Here is a 6,000-nt window from a genome sequence, read left to right as displayed (position 1 = left end):
GCCTAGGAGGATGCAAAGTTTCATGATGGTAAAGGGCTATGGGCCAATTGGCCACAAGGTGGCGCTAGAACAATCATTTGAAAATGCAAGCTTTGAAAGCACACAAACCTCACCCTGTGTGACCTAGAATCCTAGAATTTAGTACATGGGTCCCCACTCCTCACAAGGAACAAATTTGCCTGAAGATCCCATAAGGTCCATCGTGATATATTTTATGACATTTTGATTTTGGTGAAAAACACTTAAATACATCTCCTCTAGAACCACTGAGCCAATCTAGATGAAACTTGATATACGGCATCTATATACAACATGGCCGCTACTGACCAATAAACCTTCACGTGGGCGTGGTCTGGCACATAAATGCAACGATATTCATATTGGAACCAAACTTGGAACAAATGTTCCAAACACTGTCAATACCAATTTAGATTGAGCACACGGTGGCGCTATATAACTGGCAAGATGTTTAAAGTAGTCAACTTCATTGAAAATGATCCAAAATATATCGAAGGATTTTGCATGGACTGTTTGATGTGGACTTCTGATATTTGGCAAGTGTGGCCAGGAGTGCAGAAGTAGCTCATCCTAGGGCGATGTGGGCCATTTGTCCTGATGGTGGTGCTATAGGGCCAAAGGTTTGAACCCCGGCATGGCTGCTTGCAGCTATATCTATCTTTATAACAGCATAGCCAAGGCCTACAAAAGGGTGTGTATAACTGAAAGGCCTACAAGGCCTACAAAAGGGTGTGTATAACTGAACGTTCTATCCGGAATCCTTGGGACGTACTTACCCTAAACCCTAACCCTAACCCTAACCCTAGCCTTAACCCCTACACTTACCCTAATCTTAACAATAACCCTTATCTAACCCTAGCCTTAACCCCTACACTTACCGTAATCTTAACAATAACCCTTATCTAACCCTAACCTTAACCCCTACACTTACCCCAATCTTAACAATAACCCTTATCTAAACCTAACCTTAACTCTTACCTTAACTCTTTTAAATTTCAACTTCAATGGGTTGACGTCAGAGTTGGGACATCCCAAGGATCCCAACCATAACAGAAAATCGACCTGTAAGACTGATGCACTGTACAGGAGCGATCAGACGAAGCAGCTCCTGCGTAACCTCGGTTCATTAGTTATCTAATGAGTTTGTCTTGTCAATGTGTTTTCACACCTCATCCTCCTTCCTCTCACCTGGGGCAGTGCGCTGCATTTAACAGGATAGCATATTCGTTTGTAAAAGCAGCGAATCATCCTGACATCTTTGATGATGTCACAAGGCAGGCTATCGTCTTTGATGATGTTACAAGGCAGGGTATCGTCTTTGATGATGTCACAAGGCAGGCTATCGTCTTTGATGATGTCACAAGGCATGCTATCGTCTTTGATGATGTCACAAGGCAGGCTATCGTCTTTGATGATGTCACAAGGCAGGCTATCGTCTGATTGATTGATGGAGTTGTTGATCCACAAACTGAAGATGTTTGAGTAACAATGACCATTTGGAGAAATCAGAATTCTTGCAGAAGTGTTGAATGTGCAAAAAACAAACGGGCAGCCGGGCAACGAATGAAATTACGCAGCACTGCTGCCACGGCAACCTGTCAGGACTGTGCCAATCAAACCCAAACCACAGGCGGTATAATCATCTTGTCCAGCCTGTTTTAAGACAGCTGAGAAGTCCTCTCTCCTCTTCACTATCCAGCTCTCCAGCCCCTTGTACTGAGCCAGGTTTTATAATAGAGCAGATTTTAGAATTGGCTTGGATTTGGATTTTCTTCTCAAAGAATGTACTATAGTAGCCTTCCTCTTCACCGTTCATACAATGCTCTGAACCCTGTGGCTAACCTTAACTGTGTGCTAGATGTCCTTCTCTCCTGCCTGCCTGAATATCCCCCTGCCTTTCTGCCAGACTTGGTTCAAATACTACTTTAAATCATTTCAGATACTGTATCTTTCCTTGATTTAGCTTACCTGTTGCAATATAACCAATAGAACAGTCTTAAAAGTACAAACCACACTCACCTTGCCCTCCGAGCAGGCTACTGCCAAGATTTTGAATAGTATTTAAACCCAGGTCTGCCTGCTTGCCTGCCTCCCTTTGCTTCTTTCAATGGGGATTGAGCCAGAGTGGGCTTATCGTCCTCCACACACTCCTCACCCAGTAAGTGGAATGGATTCTGTACCTCTAGGATTAGTCTCTGAAATATCTACAACAATGCCTGCAGGAAACTGTAATATCTACAACAATGCCTGCAGGAAATAGTTTGGAAAAAGAAGCTCCTACTTCATACTATAATTTTCTAACCACTATTCCTGTGGTTGTTCTTTCCTAGAAGTGGAGGGAAAACTGTGTTCACCAATTGGGTGTTTCCCAAATGGCAACCTATAAAGTGTATAGTATACAGGGAATAGAGTATAATATACAGGGAAGAAGTTATAGTATACAGGGAATAGGGCATAGTATACAGGCAGTAGGGTTTAGTATATAGGAATAGGGTTTAGTATACATGGAATAGGGTATAGTTTACAGCAGAAGGGGTACAGTAATATGCAGGGAATATGGTATAGTAATATACAGGGAATATGGTATAGTAATATATAGGGTATAGGGTTTAGTAATATACAGGGAATAGGCTATAGTAATATATAAGGAATAGGGTTTAGTAATATACAGGGAATAGGCTATAGTAATATATAAGGAATAGGGTATAGTTATATATAGGGAATAGGGTAGAGTAATATATAGGGTATAGTAATATACAGGGAATAGGATATAGTATTATATAGGGAATAGGGTATAGTAATATACACGGAATAGGGTATAGTAATATATAGGAAATAGTAATATACACGGAATAGGTATAGTAATATATAGGGAATAGGGTATAGTAATATATAGGGAATTGTCACGTTCTGACCTTTATTTCCTTTGTTTTGTATTTATTTAGTATGGTCAGGGCGTGAGTTGGGTGGGCAGTCTATGTTTGTTTTTCTAGGTTTTGGGTATTTCTATGTTTCGGCCTAGTATGGTTCTCAATCAGAGGCAGGTGTCATTAGTTGTCTCTGATTGAGAATCATACTTAGGTAGCCTGGGTTTCACTGTGTGTTTGTGGGTGATTGTTCCTGTCTCTGTGTTTGCACCAGGCTACCTAAACCCAGGCTACCTAAATATGGTTCCCAATCAGAGACAACGAGAATCACCTGACTCTGATTGAGAACCTCAGGCAGCCATAGACTATGCTAGACACCCCTACTCAGCCACAATCCCAATACCTACTAAAACCCCCAATACCACAACACAACACAAAATAACCCATGTCACACCCTGGCCTGACCAAATAAATATATAAACACAAAATACTAAGACCAGGGCGTGACATAGGTTATAGTAATATATAGGGAATATGGTATAGTAATATATAGGGAATAGTAATATAAAGGGAATAGGGTATAGTAATATATAGGGAATAGGGTATAGTAATATACACGGAATAGGGTATAGTAATATATAGGAATAGGGTATAGTAATATATAGGAATAGGGTATAGTAATATATAGGGAATAGGGTATAGTAATATATAGGGAGAATGGTATAGTAATATATAGGAAATAGGGTATAGTAGTAAAAAGGGAATAGGATATAGTAATATACAGGGAATAGGGTATAGTAATTATATATATAGGGTACAGTAATATACAGGGAATATGGTATAGTAATATATAGGGAATAGGGTATAGTAATATACAGGGAATAGGGTATAGTATTATACACAGAATAGCATTTTGTAATATATAGGAAATAGGGTATAGTAATATATAGGGAATAGGGTATAGTAATATACAGGGAATATGGTATAGTAATATATAGGGAATAGGGTATACTTTAATATACAGGGAATAGGGTATAGTAATATTTATGGAATAGGGTATAGTATACATGGAATAGGGTATAGTAACATACAGGGAATAGGGTATGGTAATATATAGGGTATATGTTATAGTAAAATACAGGGAATATGGTATAGTAAAATACAGGGAATATGGTATAGTAATATACAGGAATAGGCTATAGTAATATATAGGGAATAGGGTATAGTAATATATAGGAATAGGGTATAGTAATATATAGGGTATAGTAATATACAGGAATAGGCTATAGTAATATATAGGGAATAGGGTATAGTAATATACAGGAAATAGGGTATAGTAATATATAGGGAATAGGGTGTACTAATATATAGGAATAGGGTTTAGTAATATATAGGGAATAGTAATATATAGGGTATAGTAATATATAGGGTATAGTAATATATAGGGAATCTGGTATAGTAATATATAGGGAATAGGTTATAGTAATATATATGGAATAGGGTATAGTAATTTATAGGGTAATGTAATATATAGGGTATAGTAATATATAGGGAATATGGTATAGTAATATATAGGCAATAGGGTATAGTAATATATAGGAATAGGGTATAGTAATATATAGGGAATAGGGTATAGTAATATACAGAAAATAGGGTATAGTAATATATAGGGAATAGGGTATACTAATATATAGGAATAGGGTATAGTAATATATAGGGAATAGGGTTATAGTAATATATAGGAATAGGGTATAGTAATATATAGGGAATAGGGTATAGTAATATATAGGGAATAGGGTATAGTAATATACAGAATATAGGGTATAGTAATATATAGGGAATAGGGTTATACTAATATATAGGAATAGGGTATAGTAATATATAGGGAATAGGGTTATAGTAATATATAGGAATAGGGTTATAGTAATATATAGGGAATAGGGTTATAGTAATATACAGGGAATAGGGTATAGTAATATATAGGGTATAGTAATATATAGGGAATAGGGTATAGTAATATATAGGGAATAGGGTTTAGTAATATACAGGGTATAGTATACATGGAATAGGGTATAGTAATATACAGGGAATAGGGTATAGTAATATATAAGGTATAGTAATATATAGGAAATAGGGTTATAGTAATATACAGGGAATAGGGTATAGTAATATAGAGGAATAGGGTATAGTAATATATAGGGAATAGGGTATACTTTAATATACAGGGAATAGGGTATAGTAATATTTATGGAATAGGGTATAGTATACATGGAATAGGGTATAGTAACATACAGGGAATAGGGTATAGCAATATATAGGGAATAGGGTATAGTAATATATAGGGAATAGGGTATACTTTAATATACAGGAATAGGGTATAGTATTATATAGGGAATAGGGTATAGTGATATACAGGGAATAGGGTATAGTAATATACAGGGAATAGGGTATAGTAATATATAGGGTATAGTAATACATAGGGAATATGGTATAGTTATATACATTGAATAGGGTTATAGTAATATAGAGGAATAGGGTATAGTAATATATAGGGAATAGGTTTATAGTAATATATATGGAATAGGGTATAGTAATTTATAGGGTAATGTAATATATAGGGTATAGTAATATATAGGGAATATGGTATAGTAATATATAGGCAATAGGGTATAGTAATATATAGGAATAGGGTATAGTAATATATAGGGAATAGGGTATAGTAATATACAGAAAATAGGGTATAGTAATATATAGGGAATAGGGTATACTAATATATAGGAATAGGGTATAGTAATATATAGGGAATAGGGTATAGTAATATATAGGAATAGGGTATAGTAATATATAGGGAATAGGGTATAGTAATATATAGGGAATAGGGTATAGTAATATACAGAATATAGGGTATAGTAATATATAGGGAATAGGGTATACTAATATATAGGAATAGGGTATAGTAATATATAGGGAATAGGGTTATAGTAATATATAGGAATAGGGTATAGTAATATATAGGGAATAGGGTATAGTAATATACAGGGAATAGGGTATAGTAATATATAGGGTATAGTAATATATAGGGAATAGGGTATAGTAATATATAGGGAATAGGGTT

This window comes from Oncorhynchus kisutch, linkage group LG5 (assembly GCF_002021735.2).
Source record: "Oncorhynchus kisutch isolate 150728-3 linkage group LG5, Okis_V2, whole genome shotgun sequence".
Classification (NCBI taxonomy): Eukaryota; Metazoa; Chordata; class Actinopteri; order Salmoniformes; family Salmonidae; genus Oncorhynchus; species Oncorhynchus kisutch.
The sequence above is the reverse complement of the archived record's forward strand: the minus strand, read 5'-3'. Positions refer to the sequence as shown.